At 40.5% G+C, this 12,132-nt stretch overlaps 1 pseudogene; it reads left to right on the plus strand.

Moving 5' to 3' along the window:
• Positions 1-5,638: 5,638 nt before the first annotated feature.
• LOC134375893 (olfactory receptor 143-like) lies at positions 5,639-11,483 on the plus strand (annotated as a pseudogene).
• The last annotated feature ends 649 nt before the right edge of the window (positions 11,484-12,132 follow it).

Raw genomic sequence — 12,132 nt, forward strand, 5'->3', positions numbered from 1 at the left:
TAAAGGAAAAGCTTTCAGCTTTTCCCCATTCAGGATGATATTGGCAGTGGGTTTGGCATATATGGCTTTAATTATGTTGAGATACTTTCCCTCTATACCTAACTTATAGAGGGTCTTTGTCATGAATGAGTGCTGAACTTTATCAAATGCTTTTTCAGCATCTATAGAGATGATCATATGGTCCTTGTGTTTGAGTTTATTAATATGGTGTATCACATTTATTGTTTTGCATATGCTGAACCAACCTTGCATCCCTGGGATGAATCCCACTTGATCGTGATGAATAATTTTTCGTATGTGTTGCTGTATTCTGTTTGCTAGTATTTTAGTGAGGATTTTTGCATCTATATTCATCAAGGATATTGGCCTGTAGTTTTCTTTTTTGGTTATATCTTTACCTGGTTTTGGTATGAGGATGATGTTTGCTTCATAGAATGAGTTTGGGAGATTTGCGTCCGTTTCAATCTTTTGGAATAGTTTGTAAAGAATCGGTGTCAATTCCTCTTTGAATGTTTGGTAAAATTCTGCTGTGAATCCATCTGGTCCTGGGCTTTTCTTTGTTGGGAGCCTTCTGATAACAGCTTCAATCTCCTTTATTGTTATTGGTCTGTTCAAATTTTCTACGTCTTCATGGTTCAGTTTTGGGAACTTGTGTGTGACCAGAAATTTATCCATGTCCTCCAGATTTTCAAATTTGTTGGTGTATAGTTGTTTATAGTAGTCTCGAATGATTCCTTGTATTTCAGATGAATCAGTTGTAATATCGCCTTTTTCATTTCTAATTTTGGTTATTTGAGTCTTCTCTCTTCTTTTTTTTGTTAGCCATGCTAATGGTTTGTCAATTTTTTTTATCTTTTCAAAAAACCAACTTTTTGATTCATTGATCTTTTGAATTGTTTTTTGGTTTTCAATTTCATTCAGTTCTGCTCTGATCTTAATGATTTCTTTCCGTCTGCTAACTTTAGGTTTGGATTGTTCTTGTTTTTCTAGTTCTTTAAGGTGAAGTGTTAGGTTGTTCACTTGCCATCTTTCCATTCTTCTGAGGTGAGCGTTTAATGCAATAAATTTCCCCCTCAATACTGCTTTTGCAGTATCCCACAGGTTTTGGTATGATGTATCATTGTTTTCATTAGTTTCAATAAATTTTTTGATTTCCTGCTTGATTTCTTCTTGGACCCATATGTCATTAAGTAGAATGCTGTTTAATTTCCATGTGTTTGTATAGTTTCCAGAGTTTCATTTGTTATTAATTTCTAGTTTTAATCCATTGTGGTCTGGGAAGATACATGGGATAATTCCAATTTTTTTGAATTTATTGGGACTTGATTTGTGACTTAATATGTGATCTATCCTGGAGAATGATCCATGTGCTGATGAGAAGAATGAATATTCTGAGGTTGTTGGGTGGAATGTTCTGTAGATATCTGCCAATTCCAATTGGTCTAAAGTCTTGTTTAGATCTTGTGTTTCTCTACTGATTCTTTGCCTAGATGATCTGTCTAATATTGACAGTGGGGTGTTCAGGTCCCCTGCTATTATGGTATTAGTGTCTATTTCCTTCTTTAGGTCTAATAGAGTTTGTTTTATAAATCTGGCTGCTCCAACATTGGGTGCGTACATATTTATGATTGTTATGTCTTCTTGATGCATCTGTCCTTTTATCATTAAGTAGTGTCCCTCATTGTCTCTTTTTATGGTTTTTAGTTTAAAGTCTATTTTGTCAGATATAAGAATAGCTACTCCAGCTCGTTTTTCTTTTCTGTTTGCATGGTAAATCTTTTTCCATCCTTTCACTCTTAGTCTATGTGAATCTTTATGGGTGAGGTGGGTCTCTTTTAGGCAGCATATAGTTGGGTCCTCCTTTTTGATCCAGTCAGCCAGTCTGTGTCTTTTGATTGGGGAATTTAAGCCTTTTACATTAAGAGTTGTTATTGAAAGGTGTTGATTTATTCCTAGCATTTTATTGGTTGTTTGGTTGTCTTAGGTGTCTTTTGTTCCTTGCTTTCTGATTTACTGTTTGGTTTCTGTGTTTGTTGGTTCCTTAGGTTGTAGATAGCGTTTTTGTTTGCTTGTTTTCTCTTAATGAATACCATTTTTATTATACTAGTGGGTATTGATTTTTCTTGGGTTTTTATGGCAGTGGTTTCTATTTTTCAGGAACCAAACCCAGTACTCCCTTGAGGATTTCTTGTAAGGGTGGTCGTGTGGTAGTGAACTCCCGCAGTTTTTGTTTGTCTGAGAAATATACTATTTGCCCTTCATTTCGGAAGGATAGCCTTTCAGGGTAGAGTATTCTTGGCTGGCAATCTTTGTCTTTTAGTATTTTGAAAATATCATCCCATTCCTTTCTAGCTTTTAGGGTTTGTGATGAGAAGTCTGATGTTAGCCTGACTGGGGCTCCCTTATAGGTGATTTGACGCTTCTCTCTTGCAGCTTTTAAGATTCTCTCTTTGTCTCTGAGTTTTGCCAATTTGACTATGACATGTCTTGGAGAAGGCCTTTTTGGGTTGAATACGTTTGGAGATCGTTGAGCTTCCTGGATCTGAAGATCTGTGACTTTTCCTATACCTGGGAAGTTTTCTGCCACTATTTTTTTGAATATGTTTTCAATGGAATCTCCATTTTCCTCCCCTTCTGGAATACCCATGACTCGGATATTTGAGTGCTTAAGGTTTTCTGATATCTCTCTCAGATTTTCTTCAATGTCCTTGATTCTTTTTTCTTTCTTTTTGTCTGCTTGTGTTATTTCAAACAGCCCATCTTCAAGTTCAGAGGTTCTCTCTTCAACTTCGAGAAGCCTGCTGGTTGAACTCTCCGTTGTGTTTTTTATTTCGCTGAATAACTTCTTCAGTTCAGCAAGCTCTGCTACATTTTTTTTCAGGACATTGATTTCTTTGTACATTTCCTCTTTCAGATCCTGTATACTTTTCCTCATTTTATCATGATGTCTAGCTGTGTTTTCTTGTATCTCATTCAGTTTCCTTAGAATTATCACTCGAAATTCTTTGTCAGTCATTTCAAGGGCTTCTTATTCTATAGGATCCAGAGTTTGAGATTTATTAACTTTTGGTGGTGTACTTTCTTGATTTTTTGTATTTCTGGTATCTTTTTTTTGATATTTATTGATTGTGGCAGGGGGTTTCACAGTCCACCGGTTTGAGACTAATGACTAACTAGGATGTTGCTGTGGTTGCCAATTTGGTATGGCTACCTCCATGGCTGCTTAGTTGGCCTCTAGTGCCTTGTGTGTATGGTTGCCTCTGGTCTTGGGCTTCTCCGGGGAGCCACCTTTCTGGTCAGCTTGGACTCTGCTGGGCTGGTGGATCACGTACCACAGGGTGTGTGATCTCTGTTGAGCTTTCACTTCCTGTGCAGGACTTCTCCCTGTTCCGTGTGCTCTGGCCCCGGCTGTTGGATCGTGCAGTGGCGACCCCACAGGGTGTGTGGTTTCTGTCGAGTCTCCGCCTCCCTGGCCGCATGTCTCCCCACTCTGTGCCACTGTGCTGGGCTGGGGCGTGTCTTCTGCAACCCTCGTCTATCAGCTGGGCCTTTAAGACCCTGCTTGGCACTGCCTCGCCCAGGAAGTCTACCAGGTTTCTGCTAGGCACAGACGACTGGTCACTCTGGGTGCCTTTGTAGCACTGTGTAGATCTTTCTTGGGACTTGTTCACCTTTGTATCCCCCCAGTATAAACCGAGTCTAGCGCCCGCCTGCAGCCAGCTCTCCGGCAGGTTCAAGCGGACCTTGGAACTCTCCTACCACACTATTCCCAACTAGAAATTGGTTAGGCTTTTTTCCGAACTGGTGGCCACAGAGATGGTAACTGCCTCCCAGTAACAGGAAGTTTACCGGGGGCCGGAGTCCAGGGCGTGGTGGAGTGACAGTCGGCCCGCCCGTACTTCCTTGCCCTCCCGACACTAGCCGGGGATGCCCCCCGCCACCAACCCGCCAGAGAACCGTGGAGGGAGTGGGAGGGGAGGCCGGCCCGCAGGCTCTGGAAAGCCCCGCGCCGGGCCAAGCAAGTGGGAAGGCTAAGTGACGGCCGAGCCGGCGGAGCTGCTAGCACCTGGGAAAATGGAGGCAGCTCCGGGGCGGTGAGTGGCCTGGTGATGCAGGCAAGAGCCGGGTGGGCGTCAGCCCCCCAAACAGTGCTGGTCCAGGGGTCACTCACAGGGTTGTGCCAGGTCAGGCGCTCACTCTCTGCCTCTGGTTTGCCACCTTCCCCATTCTCGGCCGCTGCTGCCTCAGGCTGTTCAGTGGCGGCGCAGCTCGGGTGCTCCCAGGAATCTTCTTTAATGCCGGCCTGAAACCTCGAATCCTGAATCGGGCAGCTGGCTGCCTTCAGCGCGGCCCCGGCCTCCAGGATCCTGTCTGCATCCACAGCAGCCCTGGCACCGTGTTCCCTGTTTAGAGACTCGCTTTTGCATCTAAGACACAGTTCTTTTCCTGCTCCACACTTCAAAGCTGTTGCCTATAAATGAGGCATCCTCTCCTGCCGGGGGCAAAGTGGCGGTCACCCCCCACAACCGGCCACCAGCAGCGGTCCTCCCTTAAGAGATGGCAAGAGGATGGTCCACAAGTTTCCCGGGTGCCTGAGGCCCAGTGGCCGCCTTTTCCACCTCAGCTACTCTGCACCAACCGCCACAGCCACCGCCATCTTGAAAAAGTCTATCGAAACCCTGATTTATATGAACATAGATGAGGGAAGGGGTAGGGGTACTAACATCTATGAGATATTTTTTAAGCATCAGGGACATTTCTAATACTTTATATGAATTAACTCGTTTAATGCCACAACAACCTGGCATTAAAGACCTCCTTTATTAGTCTCATTTTATAGATATACGTATGTTGCTTTGCCCCCCATGGATTTGTCACCCCACTTCCCCTGGGTGACGGAGCCACAAAGGATTACTCAAAGCCCAACTCTTCTGAGCAGTGAGAGATCCAAAAGTAGTTAACTTCCCCGGAACCCTCAAGTGAGAGGCATCCCTTCCTTGGGAAATTAACCCGAATTGGGGTTCTCTTCCTGCATTTATTTTCCAGACCAGGAAGTTACAGGAAGAGAACATAGGTTGAGTTATACTTTAACAATATAGGCTGGTAACTTTCAGTGAAACAAGCCAGGTGACATTCCAGTAAGGCAATTAAGTGGTCCTATCAACAAAAGCCTGATCTTATCAAACATTCCTTCTTACAGCAATTTCTCAGTATCTTTACATAACACTCAGTAACTAGTCTGTCCTTGAGCCAGCAACCTTGCTGTGCCACAAATCTTTATCTTACACTGGAGACTTTATAGCCTGAGGAAAATTTCCAGTCCTCTGCAAGGTCAATATTTGAAACTGCAAGGCTTTGGAAAACTAGGCCCTGTGAAGTACATTTGCTTTAAGAATCCTCTACATACATAGGTATATGTAGATACAAATATACATATACAAGGGTCACAGAAGTTATATAATTTGTCTACAGTCTCACAGAATGTTAAGAAGTCTGGGTTTAAAATTCAGTCTGATGTGAGAGCCCACTCCCACTCTCTCAACCACTATATCTCTTTATTGAGGTGATATCCACTTGCATGTATAGTGTTAAATGTTTTACTACCACAATCCCTAAGGCTTGTAGAAAAATAGCAGAAATGGCAAGTGACTATGCTCCTGGGCCCTCCCCTTGCACGATTGTGCGTAGACTCCAGGGTATAATGAGGAATAATGAGTGAAAAAGAGGGCCAGCCACCCTCTGCACTGGGGATTAGGATTTCCTGATATGAAATTATCAACTGAACAGAACATTGGGTCCCAAAGGCTTCAATGGTAGGTCTATGACACAGGGAGTAAACACAGGCTCAGTTATTTCTACCCTCAAGGGGGGCTCATCAAACTTGGAAGAAAATAATAACAAAGATAATAATTTTCTGTGCTTCTAGTCAATTTTACTAGAATTATGGGGCATAAAATAGATTCTTATTCAAGTCAGCTGATTGTTTAGATGGCTGATATAATGTCGTTGTTTTCCTCCTTGCAAGTGAAGAGAACCTTCTGGAAAAATAGTCAAATAGAAATCATGACATTTTCCCCAGAACGCCTGCTCTAGCATGTCAAAGACTGAGGTCTGTGCTGTTGGCAATCTCCTCCTTCATCATCAGAAACATTGATTTCCTCAGGACAGTGGAGAGAAAAGATTCCTTGAGGCCCAGCAGCACTCAGTCCTCCAGGGAAAGGAAAGTGAGTGCGAAATCACCTTTGTCTTGATAATTTCCTTTCAGACCCAGAACTATACATATTAAGGGTTGTGGGGGAGTATCATCTGTATATTGCTGTTTTGAGCCCTAATCCTTATTGAAGACTGAGGACAAGGGAGGAAATGATGTGCAGACACGTTGGGAGGTCTACCAGCATTCTCCCTGGACAGACACACACACAACGTGGGTGCGGGAAAAGGCAGAGATGCAGAATCCTCAGGAATCACCACAGGAACTCTTGCTCCTTGTATACCTTGCTGTGAGTCTTCAGACAACCCTGAGGTTACAGACCAGCAGATCCAGCCTCCTCCTGAGAACAAAGAGTGAGGGTCCATTGTTAATGTCACCTTCTACCCCTGTTCCTACAGATCATGCCTGTGAAGTGAGTGGCTGTGGAAAATGACTCTTCCATGACAGAGTTTATTATTGTGGGATTAACAGACAAACCTGAGCTCCAGCTGCCCCTGCTTTTTCTGTTCTTGGTGAGCTATATGCTCACTGTGGTGGGAAACTTGAGCTTAATTAATCAAATTTGTCTGAACTGGCACCTTCACACCCCCATGTAGTTTTCCCCCTTCAATCTTTCCATCATTGATCTCTGTTATTCGTTTGTCTTTATCCCCCAAAATGCTGACGAGCTTTATTTTAGAGAGGAACATCATTTACAGTATGCATGACTATGCTATTCTTCTGCATTTTTGTCAATGCTGAGTGCGACATACTGACAGCCATGGCCTACAATCATTATGTGGCCATCTGTAAGCCATGTCCCCTAGAATGTGTTCTCTGCCAACGTCTGGGTCATACATGATGGGATTTACTGGGGCCATGGTCCATACAGGGTATATGATCAGGCTCATTTTTTGTGATTCCAACATCATCAACCATTACATGAGTGACATCTTACCCCTCCTCCAGCTCTCCTGAAGCAGCACCTATGCCAGTGAGCTGGTGACTTCTGTTATTGTGGGCACAGCTGTCATACTACCTAGCCTCATTATCTTTACCTCTTACACTCTGATTCTCTTCAACATCCTTCAGTGTCATCAGTTAAGTGTTGGACCTAAGCTACGAGCATCTGTGCCTCGCACCCAGTAACTGTTGGCCTGTTCTATGGAGCTGGGCTCTTGTCAAGCCATTGTCTGCTGTGTCTGTAGGCCAGAGAAAAATTTTCTCCGTGTTTTACATCAGTGCGGTGCCAATGCTGAACTCCCGCATTTATAGTCCCAGGAACAAGGATGTCAAACTTGCTTTGAAGAAAATCCGGAAGAGGATTACAAGCCGAGCAGAACCAGTGGTGCTGCCTCAGTCTCTGTCCCCACTGCTCGGGTCTTTTTCTCCTCTTCCTGATCCTCCTCATTCCCTTCCTTTTATTCTTTTTTATTTTCCTTATCTTTATCTTTCTTTCTAAAGTCGTCCTAGCAGGATTTCTACTCTAATACCTTTTCCTGTCTCACCAAGCAATGGAACTGTGTGGGCTTATTCTTGGGCTCAAGAGTCATTTTCAGTCCCAAGGTGGCCCCAGCCTGATCTCTATTCCCCATGCCAGATGGAGACACTAAGATGATATTCTTTCCTATCCAAGGATAACTCTCCTGACTGTTTTTTCTTGTGTGTCTTCCTCTCCAAGGTAAGCCAGGGAGTTGGAAGCTGTCTGACAAGTTCATTTCCTTCTTGCTTTTCTGGAACTATTACGTAGAGCCCTTTCATGATTCAAGGGTTTTATTATTTATAACTACATTGAGACAGAGAAGGGATGACAAACAAAAATTGTTAATATGGAAAAGTTGGAAAAAATATCCAGAACGTTTCAAGGTTCGTTTAGCAATTGTTCATATTCTGGATTTTAGTCTCATGTCTGCAATGAACTATATCCCTTATTGAGCTAAGGTTCTACTCTTATGGATATTTGCTGATGGATGAGGCTTATAACTCTGCCTACCTTTCCCAAACCCCATCAATAATGACAATGCATTGGTCAACTGATTTTTTCATAAATAGGATTGACATTATCACATACTTCATGTATCTGTGGATTGTGATTGTGTTTATGATTGAAAATTACACAACAATATTCCCAGCTAGAGAACAGAGTGGGACGCATAATGTCAAGACTTTTTATCCCACAGCTATGTAACAAGGGCTCCCCTTTGCAAAGGAAGGTCTATTTAGTTCTTTACAAAAACAAAAATCTATGGCACAAAACTTATGCAGTTGGGATTAACTCTTTCATTATATAAATTTGTTTTCTTTCTTTTGTCTCATAGTTAAAAAATAAAATAAAATTTGAGGCCCATGGTGTGTGACACATTTACAAATCTCATTAAACATGTCTCTTGCTCAAAGCCATATAGTTAATGTCACTTGCTCAGGGACATAGAGCTTATGACACTTGCTCAAGGCTATATAGCTAATGATGTAGAACCCAGTTTTTAAACCCATTGTTTATCCCATGAATAAACATAACAGAAGGAAGGAGAATTGTGAAGAAACAGAGAGAATTTCTGGTGAGTTATTTCGGAATGGGCTTAAAGTGGGGTTGTATGGGAATGATGCCCTCAGTTAAGATGCCTATAACAGAGAGATGATCGTCAAGGCTTTGCTGCCCAACTAGAAACTGCACATGCTTCTGCAGAAGTTTGATGCTAAAGTGGGGTAAACAGGGTGAGCTACAAAGAATAATTTCACCCTAGTCTTTTCATAACAGTGATCATTTCCTGGGATAGTGAGGCTGAGGATTTTGGGTTAAGCTTCCTGGTGAGGCATGTCACAATTCCCATAATAGTATGTGTCCTTAACAAGCCTATTAGATATTATGCCATCATTTGGAAACAGAAAAAGAGTTATTCATAAAAAAAACAATAGAAAATTGGGCTCTACAAAATTTTCTTATTTGTGTGTTACACAGAAGATGAACTCTGTACTGCCTATCACTACTTTGAATAAGTTCGGGGCAAGATGCTTCTCAGAGGATATATCCTAATTAGGTGTCACAATTATTTATTGCTGCGATTTTTATGTTTATACAAGGATATAATGATTTTTGAAAAGTTATAAAATATTATTATATAAGAATAGACTTAGAAGATGATGCTGCCAGTTAAGAACTTTACTTCAGGGTGATTAAAATTATTGCTATTAGAGTACAGTCAAGTATATATATTTATTATAATATTTATCTCATTGTTTTAATTATGTTTAAAACTTTTACTTCTCAAGCAGAATCTACATGCCTAGTACATGCTTTGATACTTTTTTTTTTTTGGTCTACATTCATTATAGTGCCTGGTTAAATAGAGAGCTTAAAATTGTTTGGTTTGAATTTTACTCCAAAGCATGTATTTTTTAGAAGTTCACATGCTTTAATAAAGGCATAGAATGAGATGTATCACATCCATGTCTATAAACCTGAGACAGGAGGTGCTCAGTTTCCTTGAGGCTGGTTCTCAGGCCACTCCCCTGACTCTCAAACCACTCCCCAAGGTCTCCAACCCCTCCTCTGGGTTCTGAGTTACTGTTGCATGTTACACCTGCTTCCAGCATGGATACCAGCAGATTTAGACCACAGGAGGCAAGTTTGATCAACTTCAGTGGTCAAGCATGCTCAGCTAAAAGGAGTTTATCCTTGAATGATCTTCCACTGGAGGCGTTAGCCAGCACTGAGTATATTTTAAATATATTTGGTGTATATGCTGGAATTTGACCCCTGAGAATGCTGAGAAAGGAACAAACAGAGCATGTGCAGGCTAGGGGTTAAATAAGAGTTACATAACCAGGAACTCCCCTCTAAGTTAAATATTCATATATAGCATGAATATGTATAGATAGCCAACTATAAATGTTGGAAGCCAGGGCAAAGTGGCACTGATCCTCACTCTTGAGCCAGCCCACACTTTCCCTGTGAAGTGTGCATTTCCCACGCTTTCTATTCAATTTGCTTTAGCTTTCTACTGTGATTCTGCTCTTGAATTCTTTCCTGCAGCTGAATCAGGAACCTGGTAAGGGACAGGGTTGAAAGGTCAGTGAACTGACCTCCCCAGACCCTCTCCTCTAGTTACACCTTGGTACTTAACAAAAAAGTAAAATGGGAATCACAGGTACAGCACATATTTTGGATCTGAGTATTATAGTCACCAGCACTCCCTCGTGGAGAATGAATCAGCAAATAGTCTGACTCAGTTCTGTGAATCAACAGGCTTATTTTAGAGGTGAAATTGCTTGTAACTTGTATTGATCTGGCAAATATGATTTACTTAGCTTTTTAATTAAAATCACATTTTGTAATACTTACAACAAAAATTGTTTAAATTCAAGCCTGGCATTTTCAAAAAATTAATACAATAAGAAAATTAGATGTAAAATAATTTTAGAACATATAAGCATATTTAACAATTATTGAATGTTTGGAAATTCTGTAATTTGGTAAAGACATAGATATTATCATACACATTTTTCTTATCCTCTTATTGTTTCATAATTTCTCCATTTGCACAATTTGAATCTGAAATACTTTGTTTTACTTACATTTAACCACATATTAACATATGTTAAAGGCACATCAAATCTTTTCTATGTAAAAGCTTAATTACATTAATTATAATTTATTTTATGTACGTTAAGTAATATTACTTTTAAAGGGTGATATCCCAAGATATAACTTTCAGGGAAAACATGAAGTTAGAAATCTTAGAGACTTAATATTTTTGTGTTCATGGAATGGTGCCTATTACCAATCAAGTGCACTCCATCACCCGAATGAATTGAAATGTTATCAGGTCCTAAAAATCTTGTAAAGGTTTTTAAATACTTCTCTCCAAAGTTCTCATTCTTTCTCCTTCATGAATAAAACCGGGACAAAGCTTTCTAATCACTGCATATAGACAGAATGGCAAATGGATTACAAGTTGAAGTACTGAGTCCAGGTTAGTAAGGGTTGGCCTGGTACAGTTGGAGTTTCAGCCTGGTTGCTCTGGCAGATTGTAGCCTAAAAAGGGGCTCCTGGGAGGTCAAAAGTAAGGAGGTCTGATGTGACAGCATACCATGGCTTTGGCAGGAGCAAAAAAAGCAGTGACAAACAATGACTGCTCTATCTCAAAAGCCCAATCAAAGAAGTACTCCACCTCCTGGATACCAGCTACAACTGTCCCACGCAGACGGGGATGACATTGTGGGCCAGAGGCCCGTGGGGCTGCTGGAGGAGTTCATGTTTCAGGTGCCCAAGGAGCAGAGCGCTCAGCCTTAGGTGCTTCCATTGTGGTCCAGTCTCTCTCCCCAGGTCAGATACTCCTGTCCTTTTCCACCTGATATAGCCTTTAGTACCATTTAAGCTAGGATGGCTGTTCTGAAAATGCACAAGTTTTCTGAAAATTAGGGCTTCTTTGTTATTTTGAAATATATGAAATGAAAAAGTAAAATTGGTTCCAAACTGATTCAATATAAAATGTGTCAATGAAAAAAAAAAAAAAAGACCTCGTACATTATCTGAATATGATTTCAATGTTAAATTTTTGGGTAGTGTTTAAAACAATTTTAAGTTCTGTGACTTACTTTTACATTCAATATTTTTTGTTGCTGGTGATTGTAAAAATTTGATGGTTATAATTATTAAGAATTCTTGATAAGTAATTACAAATATCTACTTAATTAACAAAACCTCATAGAAAAAAAATACGTTTCAGAAGCAAGCACAAGTTTTCATTAAGGATTATGAAGATATTTTATTTGGAAACATTGTCTACTAAAAAATAGAATAATCACAATTCTGTTTTAATCATAAGCCAATTTTGAGTTTTAAATAATTCACATTAATATAGTATATATTGAAAAGACTGATTTTTCTTATTTTCCCATCAAACATATCATAAACATTGAAAAGTTCACAGAATATTCAT

Source organism: Cynocephalus volans, chromosome 4 (assembly GCF_027409185.1).
Source record: "Cynocephalus volans isolate mCynVol1 chromosome 4, mCynVol1.pri, whole genome shotgun sequence".
In the NCBI taxonomy this organism is placed as follows: Eukaryota; Metazoa; Chordata; class Mammalia; order Dermoptera; family Cynocephalidae; genus Cynocephalus; species Cynocephalus volans.